This window comes from Manis javanica, chromosome 6 (genome assembly GCF_040802235.1).
Source record: "Manis javanica isolate MJ-LG chromosome 6, MJ_LKY, whole genome shotgun sequence".
Taxonomy (NCBI): Eukaryota; Metazoa; Chordata; class Mammalia; order Pholidota; family Manidae; genus Manis; species Manis javanica.
In genome coordinates, this window is record NC_133161.1 from 149,511,640 (window position 1) to 149,533,907 (window position 22,268).

Genomic DNA, 22,268 nt, shown 5'->3' on the forward strand with positions numbered 1-22,268 from the left:
CTCCCCGGGCAAGGGAAACAGAAGCAAAATTGAACAAGTGGGACTATATCAAGCTGAAAAGCTTCTGTACAGCAAAGGACACCATCAATAGAACAAAAAGGCATCCTACAGTATGGAAGAATATATTCATAAATGACAAATCTGATAAGGGGTTGACATCCAAAGTATATAAAGAGCTCATGCACCTCAACAAACAAAAAGCAAATAAGCCAATTAGAAAATGGGCAGAGAAGCGGAACAGACACTTCCCCAAAGAAGAAATTCAGATGGCCAACAGACACATGGAAAGATGCTCCACATCCCTAATCATCAGAGAAATGCAAATTAAAACTACAATGAGATATCACCTCACACCAGTAAGGATGGCCACCCTCCAAAAGACAAACAACAAATGTTGGCGAGGCTGTGGAGAAAGGGGAACCCTCCTACACTGCTGGTGGGAATGTAAATTAGTTCAACCACTGTGGAAAGCAGTATGGAGGTTCCTCAAAAAACTCAAAATAGAAATACCATTTGACCCAGGAATTCCACTCCTAGGAATTTACCCTAAGAATGCAACAGCCCAGTTTGAAAAAAGACAGATGCACCCCTATGTTTATCGCTGCACTATTTACAATAGCCAAGAAATGGAAGCAACCTAAGTGTCCATCAGTAGATGAATGGATAAAGAAGATGTGGTACATATACACAATGGAGTATTATTCAGCCATAAGAAGAAAACAAATCCTACCATTTGCAACAACATGGCTGGAGCTAGAGGGTATTATTCTCAGTGAAATAAGCCAGGCGGAGAAGACAAGTATCAAATGATTTCACTCATATGTGGAGCATAAGAACAAAGAAAAACTGAAGGAACAAAACAGCAGCAGAAACACAGAACCCAAGAATGGACTAACAGCTACCAAAAGAAAAGGGACTGGGGAGGGTGGGTGGGAAGGGATGGAGAAGGGGGAAAAAGGGGCATCACGATCAGCTCACATAATGTAGTGGAGTGGGGGATACGGGGAAAGCAGTGTAACACAGAGAAGACAAGTAGTGACTCTATAGCATCTCAGTACACTGATGGACAGTGACTGCAATGGGGTATGGGCAGCAGACTTGATAATAGGGGGAGTCTAGTAATCATAATTTTGTTCATGTAACTGTACATTAATGATAGCACAATAAAAAAAAGAGTTAATAAAGTCAGTACTGAAAAAAAGTGGAGTAGGTGACAAACACAGGGTGGCAAAAAATGGTCACTGAACTATTTTACTGACCCAGGGCCCTTTATCTCATGGCCATGACCCCTGGAGGGACAGAGCGATAAGGAGAACGCAAAGGCTGTTCCAGCTCCCGCGCCCTGTGACTATGGGGCCGCGTGCCTCCTGCCTCTGCCATTTCCTTCCAGCACCACCCCTCTGCCCTCCATGGCACCCCCGTCTCATGTAACAGGCAGTATTCCAAGAAGACGCAGGAGGGACCAGCCCCATCGTGCGATCTTTGCTGAGCAGACCTCACTGACCTGCCCCTGACAGTGTCTTCATGTGGGAAGCCCCCCGCCCACAGGCCCTGAACCTGCCCCTGATGACCGGCGCATCGTGTTTGCTCGGGGCGCCCGCAGCAGGGCCTCCTTTCTCACTTTGTCCTCCGCACAGTTGCCTTGTCTCATCCCCCCAGGACCCCGGCACTCTCCTCCCCTGAATCTGGGCGGTCCTGGGACTGCCTCGCTCAGCAGAGATGACACGGCCTTGGGGGGCTGCCTAGAAGAAGGAGACCGGGAGTGAGATGACCTTCGTCACATCGCGGCACAGGGTTTGGCAACAGTGCTGTTCTTGCCGTGACGTGAAAAGTGAAAATAAACTTAGTGAAGGGGTAGATTGGCCAAAGAGATTTCCAAGCGGGAGGCCCAGGTGCCCACAGAGTGTTTCAGCCGTATAAAAGGAACCAGTCAGTGTTAGGGGAAAATCAGAAGAAATATAGAGGATCTGGGACTTGTAAGGTTTGCAAGTAAAACTGTTTATCATCTCCATTCTCTCACGGCAGAGAATTCTCAGCAACAGAAATGGCCTCAGGGTGAAGATCAAACCCAGGGCACGAAAATAATGAAAACTTCTCGGAGTAAATACGAAGTCAAGGCTGTGACTGTAAAACTCCTTCTTAGGAACTTAAAAAGATTAAAAGCGCTACAGCATCGACTCTTTCCAACAGACAGGAGGACTTCGAAGTATCCTAAGGGCATTCCTTGCAGACCCTGTTTGTGGAACAACAGGGTTTCTAAGGCGCCTGCGGATGTTGCCTCGTAGCAGCTGAGACTTCTCAGGGTGAAAAGGGGCACATCTCAGAGAGATTCGTGGATGTGGGGTTTAACTGATGAAACATGTTATGTTGATATACAAGAATCCCATAAAACTGTTAAAAGAATTGTAGCTGCTAGATGGAAAGAGACAGAGAAAGTACAAATGAACAGAAGCCTCCGAGCCTGTGAACACGTACAGGTTCCACGCGGGCTGAGAAGCGTGCTCAGCCGAAAACATGACAGACTTTGTATAGAAGAGAAGAAGGACTCGGGGGATGAACCAAGAGCCCAGCAGGTGCAGCCTCAGTCCTGCAGGGTGACGCAGGGGAGGAGGCTTGAGCCCCAACTAGGGAACCAACCATGTGCACCTGGCTAGCTTTCTGGGTTGCTGAGACCAGGGGCTGCCGTGTGCCTTTCATCTGTGCTCTTTAAAATGGGGAGACACTAACAATTACCCCGTATTATCCTGTGCTTGTCTCACCTGGCCGTATGGGGCGAGGGGGCAGATGACCTGTCTCTTCAGTTCACAGACTTTTAGAGCAAGAACTGCTCCAGAAAAGCCCCACCGTCCCCTGGACCTGATTCAGTCTGTGGGATGGGGTGACTGAACACCTGTGAAGGCAGATGCCAACTTCTGTGACCAGAGGCAGATTATACTTTCCAAAGATGATCGCAACAGCATCGCCATCTCACACGCACTCCACTCTCTATCCTTGCCAGCACGCCATCAGGAGATGGGGCCTACCTCACCCCCTTGGATCGTGACTGTTCAGGCCAACAGGCTGGAGTAGCAATGATGACGTGTGTCTTCCAAAGCTGGGTCATTAAAGGTGGTACAGTTCTGATCTTGTACTCTGGGACACGATGTAAGAAGTCCAACGATACTGAGGCCACAGTGAGAAAGCCCAGGCCACAGAGAGGGACCGCATGTAGATGCACTTGTTGATGGCTCCACATGAGGTCACAGATGACAGACGGTGTCAACTGCTAAATATGGGAGTGAAGATGACCCCAGACGATGCCAGCGCCCATCCAGCGAGTCACAGCCAGCCTCCAAGACTTCTAAGCCCATTCTAAGCCAATTTCATTGTACTCCATATGAACTCCTGACTTGCATAATCCAAGAATATAATAAAATATTTTTAGAAGCCATTCAGCTTTAAAGTAATAATTCCACAGCAATAAAAATGAGCATACAGACACGGCTCTCGAACTTTATCACTGACAATGTTGCTAACGTCTACCCCTTGCCCTGCATCAGCAGACAAACTGAAAATGATGTCAATCCCACACACCAGCTGAAAGAAAGGAGAAGGCAAAAGTCTATAAAAGAGTGAGAATGTAGATGATTATTTCTTTACATAACTTTCTATTAGATATGGAAATATTAGAAGACAGTAAAGTTATTCAGAGCGCTAAGAAGAGTGAAATATTAACCCAGATGAGGTTGAGTCCCAAATGCTGGCACTTGTGGTACAATTTTCCTTCAGGCCTTCATCAGTTTTCCCAAAATTAAAAATCTGTCAAGAAAGACTTCCACTTCTGGCAAAGATTAAGTAAGAAACACTGGAATTAGCAAAATTAAACTAAACACCAAAATCAGACTCACTACAGCTCTGGTGCTGACTAATACATCTTAAGAGCAAGACCAAAAAAGGATCAAACGACTCCCAAGTAACTGAACTTTGTCCCAGGAAAAAAATATCAAGAATACATAAATAAATATGCAGACAACACTCAACAAGGTACAATTCACAATGGCTGGCACCTGATAAAAGAACTAATAGACATTAGAAGGAGGAAAATATAACCTATAATAAGGAGAAAAATCAATCAAATGAAACTAATCCAGAACAGACACAGATGTTCAGCTAGCAAAAAAGGACACTAAAACAGTTCTTATAACTTACTTCCATATGTTCAAAAAGTTAAGCAGAGACATGGGAGATATTAAAAATACCCAAATAAAACTCAACTCCTACAGATGAAAACTACAAAGTATGAAATAAGAACTATACTGGATGGAATTAACAGTGTAGTCGAAATTGCTGAAGAAGAGATTAATAAACATAAAGACATAGAAATAGTCACTATCCAAAATGAAACACATAGAGAAAGAACAATCTTGTAAAATGAGCTGTGAGATGATTTCAAGCAGTCTGTTGCACATTTCACAGGAGGGAGGAGGGAAATATAAGAAAAAACATATTTGGAAAAATTATAGGCAAGTTTTTTCCAAATATGATGAAAACTATAGACCCACAAATATAAGAACTCAATAAACCCTAAGTATGACAAAGAAATGTCTATCAAGACATAGTGCAACAAAGCTGCTCAAAATCAGTGCTAGAGACAAAGTCTTATAAGCAGCCCAGAGGTGGGAGTTAGACAGACACCTTAAAAAGAAACAAAGTTGAGAGGAGAGTGGATCATCTTTAAAGTGATGAAAGAAGAAACTGTCCCCTAGAATTCCATACCCAGTGAAACTATCTTTTAAAAACAAAGATACAAAGACTTTTTTCAGAAATACAAAGCTAAAGGGATTTATCATCAGCAGATTCGTACTACAAGGAAAGTTTTAACTACATTAGAGACTAGGATTCAGACTGGAAAGTCCTTCAGGCAGAAGGAAAATGACCCCAGACGGAAACCTTGATCTACACTCAAGGAAGAAGTGCATTAGAAATAATAACTACATAGGTAAATATACGGAATTTATTTCTAATTATTTAAATCTCCTTAAAAGATAATTGACCATTTAAACCAAAATCATGTCATTAAATTTACAACATATATAAAAGTAAAATTATGCTAACTATAGCCCAAAGGATGGGAGGGTGAAAATATAAGTATACTACTTGAAGGCTCTTATACTATGAGCGATGTTTTATAATACGACTTGAAGGTAGACCATGGTTATCTAAAGACACATTGTGAACCCTAAGGCAAGCACTAAAATAACAAAACAATGATTTATGCTAAGAAGCCAAAAATAAGATATAATGGAATTACAAAAACACTTAATCCAAAAGAAGGCATAAAAAATGGATAAAAGGAATAACACTAACAAAAGCAGAAACAGGTGGTACAAGAAGAAAAAACCGCAAGATGATACATTTTTAACCCAACAATATCAGTAATCACATTGACTGTGTGTGGTCTAAACCAGAGGTCAGCAAGTTAAGACCAAGGGCCACGTCTGGCCTGCAGCCTGATTCATACAGCCCAGGAGCTAAGAATGGTCTTTGCCTCCCAAGAGTCTTTTAAAAAGAGGAGGAGGAGGCAGAGGCGGAAGCAGCAAAGATCACCCAAGCTTGGCCCACAAGCCTAGAACATTGACTCTCTGGCCCAACCTGGTCTAAGCACCCAAATTAAAAGGCAGAGATTGTTATGTTAGGTATAAAAGTAAGGCTTGAATCGATGCTGCTAATGAGAAATACACTTTTAGTATAAAACACAAAAAGGTTTATTGAAGGGATGAAAAAATATGCCACTAATCAATGATAATGCTATCAATGCTTAAACTCACCAAAGGACAGTTACTGTGGTTATATTAGTATTAGAACAAGTAAACATCAGACCAAAAAATACCATCAAGGATAAGGAAGGTCATTTTGTAACGGCACAGGGACCAGTTCGTCAGAAGGCAATAATGATCCTAAATGCTTACCACCTAATAATGGGGTTTCAAAATATGCAAAGCAAAATCTGACAGAACTTCTAGGAAAGTTAGTGGTTTCAGCTTCCATTTTAGAAAATTAGAAAAAGAAGAAGAAATTAAACATACAATAAGCAGAAGGAAGTAAATAAATAGTATCAAAATGGAAATCAATGAATGAGAAAACAGGAAAACAATAGATAAAATCAATAAAATCTCTAGCCAGAATGGTGAGGGAATAACAACAACAACAAAAATAAAAAATAAAAAAAACAAATCAGTAATATTAGGAATGAGGGAAATAGTATTCATACAAATTCTACAGATATTAAAAGGATTATAAGGAAATATTATGAACACCTCTATGCTAATTAATAAATTCAATAACTTACATGAAAAGGATAATTTCCTTGAAAGACACAAACTCCCAAAGTTCATTCAAGAAGAAATAACCTGAATAGCCCTGTATCTATCAAAGAAACTAAATCTGCAATTTAAAAAAAAACATTTCAATAAAGAAAACTACAGACCCAGAGAGCTTTACCTATGAATTATACCAAACATTTCCAGAAAATGAAAGAGAAGGGAACACTTTCAACTCTTCTATGAGGTCAGAAGTACTCTGACAATAAAATCATACAGACACTTGGAGAAAACTACAGACCAATGTCCCTCATGAACATAGATGCAAAAATTGTAAGCAAATTAGCAAACGAAGTCCCATGAGATTTAAAAAAAGATAATATATCATGAACAAGTGCATTTTGTCCCAGGAATGCAAGGTTGGTTTAACATCTGAAACCAATAAAATTCTCTATATTACCAAATAAAGAAAAATGCTCTTTGTAATAAAAATGCTTAGAAAACTGAAAATAGAAGAGAACTTCAATCCATAATGACACTATGAAAAACCAACAGTTAACATCATACTTGATGGTAAAAGGCTAAATGCTTACCCTCTCAGATCAGGAATAAGGCAAGGAATTCACTCTGACATCCTGTATTCAACATTGTACTGGATTTCTTGCTATTGCAATAAGTAAAGAAAAAAAAGCACCCAGATTATAAAGGAGGTAATACTGTACTTTTTCACAGATGACATAATTGTCTGTGTAGAAAATATAGTGGAACATGCCCCCCAAAAGCTATTAGAAGTCACTGAAATTTTTTCAAGATATCATCTGCAATAGCATAAGAAAGTGATAGAAATAAATCTAATCACAAAATGCAATACCTCTACCATAATACATTGTTGACATGAAGACTAATAGGTCAAACAACTCAATACTGTTATGATGTTAATTCTCCCCAAATTGAACTATAGATTCATGCAATTCTGAAGAAGTCTCAACAAGCTGGTTCTAAAATTCTTATGGAAATGCAAAGGACCCAGAAAAGCCAGAACAACTTTGAAAAAGACAAACAAAGTATGATGACTTACACTACCTGATTTCAAGACAGTTTGTTATTGATGCCAAGATATACAAATAGATCAATGAAACTGAATAGGAAACCCAGAACCAGACATAAACATATATGCAGACACCTGGTTTTCGACAAAGGTGCAAAGACAATTCAGTGAAGAAAGATAATCTTTTCAACAAAAATACTGGAGTAATTATACATCTATGTGCCCCCCAAAAAAACTTTGATCCATACTTTCCACTACTTAAAGAAATTAACTCAAGATGAATTGTGGATCTCAATATAAACCCTACAACTACAGCATTTCTAGAAGAGAACATAGGTGAAAATACTTGTGACCTTAACTTAGGTAAAGATTTCTTAGATATGACATCAAAGGATGATTGAAAATAGAAAAAAATATTGATAAATTGGACATCATCAAAAATTTTAAACTCTGCCTGTCAAAAGAAACAGTTAAAATAACAAAAAGATAAATCACAGACTGGGAGAAAATATTTGCAAAACATATATCTGATGAAGGACTTGCTTGCATCCAGAATATATAAAGATGTCTCAAAGCAAAGAAAAATAAAGAAATAAGCAAAAGAGTTGAATGGATACTTTATCAAAGAATACCTATAGATAGATATCAGATAAGCACATAAAAAGATGCTTGACGTCATTAGATTAGGAAAATGCAAATTAAAACTAGAAGGACATGGGCTATCCACCTATTAGAATGACTAATATTAAAAAGACTGATCATACCAAGTGTTGGTGAAGATGTGTGGGAATGAAACTCTTATTATTACTGTGGGAATGTAAAATGGCGCCATCACTTTGGAGACCAGTTTGGCAATTTCTTTAAAAATTAAATCTATCCCTACCATGTGAGCCAGCCATTCCAGTCTGAGGTATTAATCAATTTAAATGAAAGCAAACGTCCATACAAAGACCTGTACGAGTTTTATTTGAATAGTCTGAAACTGTAAACAACCCAAATATCCATCAACATGTGACTGCATAAACAAGCTGTGGTATATCCATATAATGGAGTATTACTCAGCAACAAAAAGGAATGGGTTCTTAACACATATGACAACATAGATGAAATTCAGAATAACTACGCTGAGGGATAGAAGCCTGACAATAAAAACAAGTACAAAGTGCACAGAAATAGACATGTTTGGGAGTGATAGACATGTTCTTTCTCTTGATTCGTGGCTATGATTTCATAGATATAGACATACATCAAAAGTTATTAAATTGTACACTTTAAATGCGTGCATTTTAAATATATAGTATCAACTATATACCAACAACACTGCTTTAAAAATTGTAATGTCAAAAACATATAATTTGCACCACTCCGTGGCCCCTACAAAAAGTCTTAAACCTGAAAAGGTAGCCTGTAGAAGCACAAGTTTCTAGAAGATGAGGAAGATAACAGAAAATCATGGTCTGTGAGGGGGCTGCTGGGAGCCAAGACGATGCCCGGTGGGCCTGGCACACGGTGGTAATTAATGCTCTTTCCCCTCTTCTGCTCCTGTCACTCGGTTTAATGGGGCTGCAGAGTCTCCTAGGAACACCTGCAAGTGTGTCCGCGGTAGGCAAGCAGCAGGCATCCAGGGAGGCTTACCAGCAGAAGTGAGAGAAGACAGGCCCGCAGGAGAGCAGCCGGCAGCCGGCGCCGCTCCGGGACTAAGGGAAGGAGGGAGCGGTGGCTGCAGATGCATCTAGCAGCTGCGTGGGAACCCGGCCCAGCCCCGGGGCCATGCCGCCGCGTGTCCCCTCAAGGAGAAAAGGGGCAGTGTGTGTGAACTGAAAGGCCTGATTCACGGAAGTCGGGAGCGCCCGGGTCCCAGCCAGCCAGCTGGGATGGGCACTGGTCTGAATAACAGCCCCCCAATGAGGCTTAACCGTCCCCCCTTAAAGACTGAGGGGCTGCTGTGCCTGGCAAGCACCAAGGGCATCCCACCTTCTGTGGGCCTCCCACAGGGCCAGTCCCTCAGGCCAGCCCCAGGTGGAGCAGAGAGGACTCAGCGCAGAGCGACAGGATGGACAGCAGTGGCCTGGGGCTCAGGGCCAAGGAGCTCCAGCAACAGGCCGAGCAACAGCCGTGAGCTGCCTCCCACCAACAGAGACCTTGCCTGGAAGCAGCGCAGAGAGAAGTAGCATTTCCCCCTCTCCCCCAGGTGGCCCGACCTGCTCTGAGGGCAGCGGTGGGCTCGCAGCTCTGCAGCTCCGAGCTCCCGTGGAAGCAGGAGCCCTGGTGGGGCCAGGAGAGGCAGGCCTCGCTCGCCGCCGCCCTCAGGAGCGCCGGGTGGGCTTAACAGGGGGTGAGGGCCAGGGTTGCATCCTGGCACATTTTAGGCACCCTTTGGAGGGTAACAATGAATGTATCCATGCATCTCGGAGGCAGATATACAGTGACTGTCAGCACCTAAGTTCTAGCATTGATATGATACCTGCACTAGGAAGGAACTGAAATGAACCTACATCAATATCTCAATTAATAGAGTGTGTTTTCTGTTTGTAGCAGAAAAGCGAACAACAAACCCCCTCTGTGTGTTGGTCCATATTCAGAGCCACTTGCCTGGAGATCAGAATAGATTCGGACTTATCTCTTACAAGGATAATTCTTCAAAATGATAATAATGAATCCCAGACCATCAGAATGTAAATTCCAAAAAATCAAAGTAAACAGCACTGTCTAGAGAAAAGTATGGACTAAAATTTCTCAAACATTTCGTTATGAGTTTTTATAAAAAATGTTTTTCTATTGGGTGCTCAGCACTTGCATGGCCCTGCCCATCCCAGCGGGTGGAAGGCCTGCTGCCGAGGCCATGTCTCAGGACGGGAATCGCGGCCGAGGGAGTTCTCTCTTGGTAACAGAGAAGAACCAGAGGAAACCAGGGAAGTTCAGATCGGACAGCAGATACACTCCTGATGGACAGAGGCATGAAGGGCCAGAGTTGTTTTCTAAGTGACGTTTTGAACTCCTGGCTTTTGGGACCACCTGTCGTTCAGGGAGAGGACTGCCTCCAGACGTGCTGACAGTTCTAAGAAACATAAACAGCAAAACCCAACACTGTGACACACTGCTCTTGTGTTAACTCTTTTATCCGTAAGACCAAATATTTTTGAATATCCACTTGACATGCTAACTAATGAAGGCAGAGCCTATTCTTCCCATAAACACAGTTCTGTGGAGAATTTAAAACAGGCATGGCGGATCTTCCAATGTGCTCGCAGCTAACGCACGTGAACCATGAGATATATTCTTACATGTTCCAATTCAGCAAAGCCTCCTTCTCTTAGCTGGAGACGCCAGCTCTCTGGATGGCGTATGTTTAATATAGCCGAGAGAACATATTTCCTCCTTGAAACACAGACTTGACAGCAGGCCAAAGTGTGATTAAGTTGTGCCACAAATAGGTGTGGCTCAATCCATCTGGCAAAAGGGACTTGCTGCCTAATGAGGAAATTGAATGATCTGATTTGAACAAACATCCATTTACAGTTTTGATAAGTGAAATGACCCAATGAGATTACTGCAAATGGGTGGAGCGGGTGTCTATCAAAACTCCCGGAGTGTGGACCTGGGGGTGATCTGTGCACATTTAGGTCAGCAACAGGTATTAGAAGAGAAAGACGCTGCATGACTTTCTGAAGATGCTTGGCCAGTAACTCGTGAAGCAGTGATCTGATTTGTTTGGAAATTTTAAAAATAATTGGCTCCTGCTAGCTGAGGCCCCATGCCAACGCCACATGGTAATTCATTTGTGACATTCCTAGAAGAGAGAATCTGCCGGAAGAGCTGCAGTAATATGTTTAGGGAATAATCATGCCATCCTCCAAATAGGACGCACAAAAGGAAGCAAGCCGCAGGGGGCCAGCACTGAGGCCCCCGGGTTTCCAGGGAAAAGATTCTCAATTTAAATGGAAATTGAACGACATCTTTTCTCCCTTGTCAGGCTGGGAGCTGCTGGGACCACGTGGAGACCAAGCACACAATCCCAGAAATGATCATTTAGGTCTCCTGGATTTGCTATCAATTGACCAAAACGCTGAAGCCCATGACAGTGACTTTACGAAGAATCCTCTTGAGGGATCATTTTCTGGACTTTTCTAGATGTCACTGGTCCTTGGGAAGATTTTTCAAGAAATACATGCATCCTTAGGGAAACAAAGACGTGTGCTAAGGCCGTCTATCTGCCCTGGAAAGAATAGATTGTATTGCAGCTCAGACAGAACGACAGGTGCCAAGACTGTAAGAAAGCTAACAGCGAGAGAAAGAGGCTAAACCAGGAAGAAAGGGAGGCAAGGGGAAGGGACAAGGGGAAAAGGAAAAGAGAGAAAAAACAAAGGGAGGTGGGGAGGGACAAGCACATCTCAAGGGAAGGGGTGTGAAGAAAGGCGACATGAGAAGCTCTGAATGTCAAGAGGCAGGGAGAGCAGGGTGTTCTGATACCACTGGAGTCCCAGGACCAAGGAAAACAGCTCTCTTTGCCACTGACCCCAAATGAAGGCAGTGTTCCTCAGGAGTTAGTATGTCAGAGAAGCATCTGGAGCTGACGCTGGTCTGGGTGCCCCGTGCCGTGACCCAGGCACTTATGCCAAGCGACAACCCACTGCCGGATGTTCATGTCCAACCCCGCCTCTTCAGCTTTCCCATCACAAGGATGCAGAAAGACAGCGCCAGGGACCAGCGGTCCAGGGATAAGAGAAGCACAGCAGAACCCCAAGTCCAGGAAATGTCAACCAAGCCCACTCGAAGAGTACCCTAAAATAAACATCTTGACTGTGGGCCTTCAGCCCCAAATTTGCTGTAACACCAAGACAAGAAGGATGGGAGGGAGGCAAATGGGAACCTGGCAAAAGCTGGCAAAACTCGAGGGCTGAGTGATTGACCAGGACCAGCCACAGCCGCCCAAGATTTAGGGGATACAGTAACACCATCATCTGTTCCTAAAGGATCAGACCTGGTGGGACAGATACGCTCAGGGCCACAGGCTTCCAGGCAGGGACAGTGCTCAGGGGGTGCGAGTCAGGGGAGCTGCCGGGCTCTCGCAGGTAGACCACGGCGACTGAGGGAGGGGTCCCTGAACATCAGGAGACTGGGATTAGGGTCTGGACTCCTCACCGAGGCTCCAGGACAAGAGTGCTAGGAGGCTGGGCTGTGACGAGGTGGAGAGGGGGTCCGACCGCCTGCTCATCCACTGCCGGAAGCCCTGATGGTTCCTCTTGAAGCCAGGTGATGTGACCGGGAAACGGAAAGCCTCCCCTTACCTACGGGCGTGTGGGGAACATGAAGCCTGTTCCACTAGCTCAGGGGCTTTGGATGCCACTGGCCATGCAGGGGGCAGCTGGCCAGGCTGATTCAGGCACAGGGGCTCCCAAGTCTCCCAGTTAGGAGATGGCTTCTTATGGAGATAAGGTTGAGGGACATACACAGAACTGTGGTCTAACAGAGACTACTTATTTATGAATGCAACTGCATGAGAAGCATTAGAAAAATATAAAAAATCATTATGTTTAATTATATATCTAAGATATAAATATAATGACAGGAAATTCATTCTGTCTCAGAAAATCCAAGACACACGGAGGCAACACCAAACGACCCTCAGGAAGAAGACCCCCCAAAGTCCTAGCACTTAAGCAGAGGAGAAAGAGTCGCTGGCCATCACCATGTGCTCAGGACTGCGGGAGGTCACATGGGGACTGGAGACTAAATAGGATACGGTTCCTACACTCAAGGAACTTTTTAACTAACGCTGGGGTGCAGGGGCTGGGGCCGAGCCAAAGCACACTGAGCCCTCAGGCTGGGCCACTGGCCTCTCTGCGCACGCGTGGGGCAGGCCAGGAGAGTGAGCAGTGACCCCAGGGCAGCCCTCAGCCAGGGGCTCTTGGGAGTTTATATATAAATATCTCTGCTCCTTTGCCCCTTGGGTTGGATGACTCCAAGGTTCTCCCCCATCCCCATGCTGAGGCTTTAACAGGGGCCAGTCATAGAATCCTGCTCCCACTGCACAAGGGGTGGGCATGCAACTCAAGCCGGACAAATCTTTTCCAAGTATTTTTTACAAATAGAACCAAGAACAGCCAGCCTCTTTCTCTATCGTGGTGAAGAGATGACAGATGGGTGTGTTGTGGCCACATCTCCCGCTGCCGGAGAAAGTCCATCTGTGCTGGGCAGGATGGAAGCGACATTGAGATAAGCAGGGGGTGCAGACAGGGAGGAAGTTCTAGGGGCCACGTGCCTCTGAAGCCAGATTGACCCCTGCCCTTCCTCTGAATTGTCAATGATGTGGGTTTTGTTTTGTTTTGTTTCGTTTTATCAAAGCCCGACCTGCCACCTGCAGTGGAAAGATTCCTGCCTAAGGAACACAACATGGCAGAGATTGTGGGCTGGCCGGCTCGGCGGTTACCCCAACGTGGCACCAAAGGCAGAGGTGGAAGGGAGATCATGAATTTCCCAGGACCTCTTGTAGGTGGAGCTCAGGCTGACTTAGCCCAAGTGAGACCTCGGTTCAGTGCTGAGTCAAACAGGAGAGGCAGGGAGCAGAGCGCCAGTTTGGGGTGCCGATCGGGCAGAGGTGCGGCGGGGCATTCTGGGGTCAGTGGTCCTCATCTTGGACGTGGTCCCCAGCCAACAGCCAAGCGCCTGAGTCCCGACCGCTGCTCCCGGGAGTGAGGCTGAGCCCTTCACGCGGGAGGCAGAATGGACCACGCCGTCCGCGTCTGGGCCCCGATGGGCACGCCGGCGTGCCCGGCCCCTCACAGCCCCTCGCTGTCTCCTGCCCTCCTGGTCCTCCCCCCTCCTCCGCCTCCGTGTCCCAGCCACATGAAATGACTTGGTGTTTCGCAAAAATATCCACGTGGTGACGCTCACTGGGTAAAGAGAAGATGTGGATCTAGAAGGGAATCTAGGCTGGAGAGATCCAGGGATCAGCTACAGACAGTGGTAAATACAGTGGTCAGTGTGGATGGATTTCAGAGGCAGCAAGGGGGGAGAGGGCTGAAGGTCAGCTTGAGGGACTGTCTGCATCTAAGGGGTCGGAAGACAAAAGAGAGGTGTGAGGGAACCCCGAAGGGGGGGTGGCCAGTGACATGGGGGAGGGGGAGAATGGGGGCGACATAGGTGAGGGGGGTAAAGGGGTGTGAAGTCTCCATCATAATGTGAGCTGGTCACCGGGGGAGGCACAGCCTGGAGATGACAGTCGGCAGTCCTCTGACCTCCTTCTGTGCCGACAGACAGTAACTGCCCAGTGGGGAGAGCATCTAACGGCATCGGTAACTGGGGGACCACTGTGCTGTATACTTGAAACCAACATATAAGACTGCGTGTTGATGATACTTCAGTAAAAACAGAAATGCTGGCAGAGAGGACACTGTCACAGAGGCCCAGGGACATCACGACTGCAGAGAGAAGACCAACCCCCGAGCAGAGGCAGCAAGCAGGGGGGCTGACTGCCGATGGCACCGGTGGTGAAGGAGTGAGTGGGAAGGAAGCCACGGGGAACAGTGGGGGGACAGGAGAGACAGCGAAGTGTTGTCACGGATTCATTATTTTACTGTGAACTGATGCCCTCCGCAGGCACGACCCCCACGCCTACCTCAGCCTGATGCACCTGGTAGAGCCCCCAGGAAAAGAGACAAGAGAAAAAGTAGAAAAAAAATTAAAAAAATAAAATCATTTAAACAAATAAAGGGAGAGTCGGAGGGAAGTTCAGAGAGGGGCCACGCTTGGTTGCACCGCCGCCCAGGCTGGAGTCCTTTCTGGCCCCGATACCTGCATCATCACCAACAGACGCCCAGCTCCAAAGCGCGCTCCCTTGGGGAGCGTCCCGATCGCCCTGCTCCTGGTGTGCGGCACCTGAAGGACCTGCTCCCCTGTGGGTGGGGCGGTCCCGGAGCAAGACGACCATCCATGGGAGAGGCAGGGGTCAGATGGGAGCCAGTGCCCCAGGGGCCACTTGGGAAGAAACTCTGGCCTCCGTGTCAACCCCGGGCCACGAGCGCTGGCCTGCGGTGAGGTGGCCTGAGCCCGGACCTGCTCCCGGCAGCCGGCTCTGGCACTGGCCTCCACTGCCCGGGCACAGGCTCTCTGCAGTCGGCCAGCAGCCCAAGGGGAATGTCCCCCTTGGGAGGCAGGTTTCCTCACCGTCCATGCTCACGGTTTCTCCTTTGTTGCCCCAGCTCGTCTCAGCTGGGCAGTGAGTTTAGGGGAGGGCTCCGGGTTGACTCCGGGCTGCAGCGCAAGGGCTGTGAATCCTCCCGGCCCAGAGCAGAGGCCCCCCGACCTCAGCGGATGCACAGCAAGGTTCTCCAGTGCAGGTGGGACTCCAGGGATCTGGGAACCGGGCCTGAAGATCACCAGGGGCCACTCTGGAGGCCGGCTCATAGGCACTCCCAGAGGGTCGGCCGGCCGGCCCGGCAGCAGTGCCAGGGTGGCAGCCGCGGGAGCATCTGGCCACACTCCTCCTGCAGCCCGGCCTCCAGACCCCTGTGCCACCTGCTCATTTTCCAAGCTTGCCTCTCCAGCCTCCTGTGGCTCCTGCTGGTCTGCATATCCCTAGAAACCTGTTCTGCTGAAGAGAGCATGGCTAGTTTCTGTCGTCTGCACTCGAGAGTCCTAAACGGACACACGGTGTTGATCTCTTGGAAGCCATTGGGGAGCCAGTGATGACAGTAAAGGAGACAGAACTGAGGTCAGAGGCCTGGAGCACGTGAAGGTTAGGGAAGGACGTCATGCGGGACACAAGCTGGAATGTCCAGAAGGGAAGTGCCAGGACTTCTGAGCACCCTGAGGACCAACCGGGATTTATGTAAGACCCAGCTGAGAACAGTCTGTTCCTTTCTTGTCTTATTTAACCCAACAAATGCCCTCTCCTTTTAGTCCAGGTCCCACTGGGACATTGTGGAATGTACAGGCTATGGGGCCCACACTAGCTCAGAAATTAGGGGCTTTCATGCTTTTATTAGCTTATTTATCATGGACTTCACGTGTAGAGGATTGAGTGAATCGTGCTGGGTGCACTCAAGAACCCTCTCTTATTTTATGTATTCATTTATTTTCTTTTATTCACACACGCACCTCCCCACTCCATCCCCACAGTCAATCATTCTCATGGCTCCGTGTGTATCTGTTTATATGTATGTATTAATGCAAATGGGTATTGTTTTGTATGCATGTACTTTAATTTGTATAAATGTTGTTACAGATCTCATTCTATTTTTCCCATGTTTTCTGTGGGCTCTGTTTTTAAGATTCACCTTTACTGTTATGTTCACATCTGATCAATGGCTGCTGACTGCTGCAGAGGCATCCGTGCACACATCTGCCACATCCTACCTTCCCATTCTCCCAGGAATGGACGCCCAGATGCATTTAACTCCTTGCCACCGCTGCAAATAACCCTCCTGCGAGCATGCACGGTCCCTGTGCAGTTCCCCCAGCGGTGGGATCAGTGGGTCAGAGGGTCTGTGACACTTAGAGTGCTCAGGTCCTGCCTGACCACTCCCCAGAATCCCTCCAGAATCCCTCCACAAGCCCCCTCCTACTGGAGGCACATTAGGTGCGAGGTTTAACTTACAGAGCAAGGCCCTGGCCAGCACGCTGGCCCTAAGCACCAGGCTCCCACGTTTCCAACCCAGGTTAAAAGCATCTTTTACTTAGAATTACACGCTCAGTTTTTTCTCTCATTATATGTCATACATTCCTCCCAGCCCAGTGTTCCCTCCCCTGTCACCACCGGCCACCATGACCCATGATGAGCTTGGGGATGTCATTCTAAAGGAAGGCGAAGGAGTCTACTGATGCAGGCTTTGTCTCCGATTCACCCCTACTGGACTGATCCTCCGTGAGCTCTCAGCACCTTCAGACACGCACAGACCACTCATGAGCGCAGGGGGCACCCCTTGGCCCCCAACTCGGCCCTCAGTGGACGGCTCACGTCCTCTCTGCCCATCATCAGTCAATCAGTCATCATCAGTCATCTGTCCAAACTCCGTACGTCCTACATGTCATCTGGGACAAAGGAAAGAGAAAGGATGCAAGAGTGGAAGGGATGGCAGGCCAGGGCCTCCGGCTACCTGCCGACTAGGGAGGACGGCGAGGCCAGAAGGGGCGAAGATCACCTGATGCTGAGAAACAGAGAGGTGAGTTGGCCAAAGCACATAGGATTTCACCCTGCGTGTACGCTGGGAGCCCGAAGTCCAGCAGGGATCGACATGCCATCAGGAACGAGCTGACATTTAGATGGGGTCTGACAGTTCACAGTACACCTTACAGAATGACTTTCTTAGTTCCCAGAAAACCTAACAGGAATCAGGGCAGCTGCACCTCGTGTCCCCAGCTATGGGACATGAAACTAGGGGTCAAACTGTTTAAAGGACTGGCCGGTGGTCACACTGCTGGTCGGCTGGGGAGCTGAAAACCAAATGCAAACCCCAGGCTGGGATCTGGAAATGTGATTTGTGATAATGCATTCATTCCAGCAAAATTCCACTGTTGTACAAGAATCTGGAGCCCAGGTGGAGTTCAGTATAATGGAATCTGATCCAAGCACAGTATTCACAGCTACAAGAAACATTTCAAGTGGGACAATGAATTACACGTGATGCTTCTAATTTGGGGCACTGTTTACTGGGGAGAAAAGGAGGCGATAATAACTGTTTCTTAAGGAGAATCTACAGTGCCTTTCCTCTCCACCTGTTTACTAGTCAAGAGACAGGTGATATCACTGGAGGTTTTAACCCGACTCTCAGGTTCCCCAGGGCGGAGCACAGAAGAGGCAGCCGCTCTCCTCACCCGCTGTGCACACACATCACCAGCAATTCCTAGAGCTCCCCAGGGCGCAGCCTCGCTGGACCCCCAGTGTTCAGAGAGAGGCACGCAGGGCTTCCAGGCTGGAGATCTGCAGTCTTGGGTGAGAAGAGGGAGGTCAAACAGTGGTTCTAGGACCCCAGGCAGCCGTCCGTTACAGAACAGCAGAAAACATTGGTTTGATTCATAAGTACACGAGAGACCCCTGCTCCAGCGATGTGCGGGTCTCATCCGAACTCCTCCCTGGGCCGTGTACAGTCATCTCAGGCCCAAATCATGCTGTGACGCTGCTCCCATGCCCCACGTTGGGGACGAAATTCAAGACCCTTCTCACGGATCCATCCATCCCAGGGACTCCTGATGTGGACCTCTGACCTCTGACCTCCAACCACCACCACTCGGCTCCCAGCAGGTCCCCATGGCACCGGAGACGCGCTCAGGTGTGAGTGACCCTCTCTGATGAGTTTGCCAGGCTCCGCATTTTGCTACTGAGAAGGACAAGAGGCGGTGCAGGTGTAAGCAGAGACGAGCGCGAGCCTGAGCTGGGCGTGAGGATCGTGCCCCTGTCAGCGTCACCCCCTTGCAAGGACGCAGTGCTGAGCAGGTCGCAGTCGTGGCCCTACTCAGAGGCTGCATCGCCCCCAGGCATGGTGCCAGAGGAAGATGCCACAGGCCACTGTGCTTGTACCTGAAGATCACACCTAGGGGTGAGGGGGGCCTTCCCCCAGGGCCCTGGACGAGGCCTGGGCGCTGCTGCTGAGGGTGGGATCCCAGGGATGGCACCAGGGTGCAGATGGCTGGAGGGCCTCCTGGGGGCTGATGCCGGCGGGACGCACCCCCCGTCAGCCCCCCTTTCCCACTCAGCTTGATGTCCCACGGACGAGGCCAAGAAGGCAGGTGCAGGCCGTCTGGGTTTCAACACTTCCTCGTCCCTCTCACCCACGTTCCATCAGGGTGTTCACAGCACCAGTCTGTTTCCGGGCTCCCCACTTCCCACTTCTCACCTGGAATCTTCACTCGGAAGGGACTGCCGGCTGGATTGTCATCAGCAGCTGTCACTACAGCACTTCCTTGGCTGGCAGAGGCGGGACTCGTCAACCCCCACCCCCACCCTGGACGCATAGAACTGCCCACTGGGGGCTCAGGTGGGCCTGTTAAAACACTCACGTCCATCTATGCCCCACCTGAGCGCTGCCCTCATGCCCAAACGGAGCAGAACATCAGCTCCCTGGTGCTGGTGAAGGCTGGGCTTAGCGAAGGAGAGGGTCTCCTGGTACGAGGGATGTTACACAGACAGCCCACGACGTCCTACATGACACGGCTGCTGCCTGCCTCATGCCTGCGCCTCCAGCTCTGGACACACTTACCCCTTCCAGATCCCCAGACACATGGAGGTCTTTTGACCCTGTTCACTCTCCTGGACATCTGCTGTCATTGCACTTTGCAGGGTGAGCGTGTGGGCTGCTCAGTCCCAGCAAAGAGCCAGGGGGCTTCAGCAGCCATCTGTGGGCTAGCGGTTCTGGAAGCTGGGAGCCCAAGGTAAGGAGTCTGCAGGCCCCTTCCCAGCTCCACATGGTCTGTGGGTAATGCTTGGTGTCGGTACGCTTGTAGGAGCACCACTCCGACCTCCGCTTCATCTTTGCGTGGCGTTCCCCCTGCCCCGTGTGTGTCTGAGTTCTAAGTCCCCCTTTATAAGGACACCAGTCACGATGCATTAAAGGGCCTCCCTACTCCAGTGTGACCGGGAAGGCCCTGTTTCCAAATAAGGTCACGTTCAGAGGTACTGGGGGCTAGTGCTGCAAGACAGCAATTTTGAAAGGAAGTTCAACCTGTAAGGGCTCTTGCCCTCCTTCAGCAGCAGAAGCCAAGTGTCCCAGTAAGTGTCTCTCCAAGCCGCCTCCACCCCAAGCCCCCAAACCCCGAGTGTCCCACCCCCGCAGTTGCTGAGTTTCTCGTTACTCACCTGCTGCTCTGGTTCACTAGGATCGGAGGTTCCCCTGGGGGCCGAGAGACACACCTGTCCTGTTCTCCACTGGGCGGTGCCCAGCAGATGGGGGGCCTCTGTGTCCTGTGCTGAGCCGGCCTGCAGGCCAAGGAGAAGGAGACGACGTCAGTGCGGAGCCGCCTTTACTTAAATTTGGGGTATTTTGTTCACCAAGGGTTTTTCCCACTGACGTCGGTGTTTTAAATGCTGTACAAATGCCATTTCCCTTGATTTCTGAGGCTCAGGTTCCTGTTACAAGTCATGAGAAAGACAAGAGACACCACATCACTCCACTGCATCAGGCATCACAGGAAGTGAAGACGAACGGAGGCGGGTCCTTCCACAGTGGGACTGAGTGAATGTCTCACTGTAAATGACAGAAGCACGATGGAGGATCCCCTCAACACAGCAGGGGGGAAATGTACGGAAAACCGAGGCAAGACCGGGTCCTGGACACCCAGGGGTCAGGTATGCCTTTTTGGGTCCCTGACCCTCTGGCCTAGACAACCAGCTTCTCTCTTCCCCTCTGGCCCCAAAGCTAACCCTGGCCCAGGGCAAACTGTCTCCACTTCCACCTCAGCCTCAGCTCCAGGGGCCGCGCAGGGGCCAGGCTTGGGGCGCTGGAGGGTCTCTGCTCCCTGCCTCCAAGGTGCGGTGACCCGGTGGCCAGGGCCTCTGAGCCCGGGTCACTGAGTGGCAGGGATCTCAGCGGACACCTTTGGGGAGCACTCTGCCTCCCTGGGGAGGGAGACACACATGCCCACTGGTTCCAGCCCCTCCCCCTCCCCCTGGCCCACCCCACCTCCTCCTGGGGCTCCCGCCTCGCCCCTCCCCTGCAGCCAGTGAGACGTGGTGCCCTGGGGACAGGTCCATTCTCCCGGCTCCCCACAGGGTCATTTCTGCATTGAACATCTCCCTGTAACCACTCGTGGGGGACACGTTACCCGGGAAGGCAGAGGGAGGAACAGCACCTCCCCGTGAGGAGCAGGGCTGCCACCCAAGCCGGTGGCACAGGGAGGCGGGTACTCTGCTAAGCCACAGGTGGGGATCCGGCCCAGGCCGCCTGGCCACTGAGCCTCAGGGGTGGCCACACAGCACCCAGGACACTGGCCACAGCTGGTGGCCTGCATGGGAAGAGGCCCATCAGTCCAGGGGCACAACATGCCGGGCAGCAGCTCCCTCAAAGGGCACAGGACCCACTCTGTCTCCTTCCCTAGAACCAGCAGCTCTTGAACACTAAGGGCCTGTGTCTGCTTCTGGTGAGTCTGGTGGGGGCGCCCTGGCAGCAGGTCTTCCTGGAGCAAGGCATGTGGCCTTGGGAATACAGCACGTGTCCCGCCTGGAAGGAGGTGGGAACACGGCACATGGCCCGCCTGGAAGGAGGTGGGAACAAGGCACGTGGCCCACCTGGAAGGAGGTGGGAATACGGCACAGGTCCTGTCTTGAAGGAGGTGGGAATTACTCTCTCTGAAGCCCACAGTCCGTGGGAGTTCAAGGGGAGAGCGTCACGGTGCTGAGACCTAGAGCCGCAGATGGTCTTTACCCTCCAACATTCAGCTTCATTGACTCGCAAAGGACAAGACCCCTCCACTGAGTGAACAGTGAGGGTTAAGTGGTGCTTGTCAACGGGCCTCAGCCACACGCAGCAGGAGATCTGTGGGTGCCTCCTGCACACACATCTGAGGGAAGTGGTGCAGACGGTTACCCCGCAGGGCCTGGCGCATCTGCACCTGCCCCTTCTCTGCCGAGCCCCGATGCCCAGGGACCTCCCCTCCTGGCTATGCCCATGCCCAGTCACTGTGACCTGGACTGCAGGGAGGGGGGTGCAGGCTCTGTGTACCTCTCTCACTGCTTTGGGGTGTGCTGTTTGGACCCTGCTTTTCAGAGCTAGTGTTCTGTGCACAGGGACTCGTCTTGCCTTTGCTGGGCCTTCTGTCCCATTCGAAGCGAATGCAGTGGCTGCACAGGACCAAGAGAGGAATGGTTCATTCTTTCCCTTTTATCTCCAGCCCCTATTCCAACAGCAGATTTTGTTGTTGTTTTTTTTAAGTTTCTAAGCCTAAGAGTTCCACTGACTCATCAGTCAAGGGAGACAGAGGGGAGGGGA

The 22,268-nt window shown here is 49.1% G+C and overlaps 1 long non-coding RNA gene across 2 annotated transcripts in view; it reads right to left on the reverse strand.

The window, feature by feature from the left end:
- The window catches only part of LOC108401542 (uncharacterized), a 37,602-nt gene that overhangs the window by 7,942 nt on the left and 7,392 nt on the right, over window positions 1–22,268 (reverse strand). Inside the window, exons 2-3 of one of the 2 annotated variants that reach the window (XR_005054368.2) lie at window positions 20,141–20,260; window positions 17,756–18,665 (exon numbers count right to left, since the gene is read on the reverse strand). This is a non-coding gene — a long non-coding RNA (uncharacterized lncRNA). Of the gene's footprint in view, window positions 1–17,755; window positions 18,666–20,140; window positions 20,261–22,268 lie in introns of those variants that run through there. The other variant, XR_005054369.2, reaches the window with a different exon arrangement.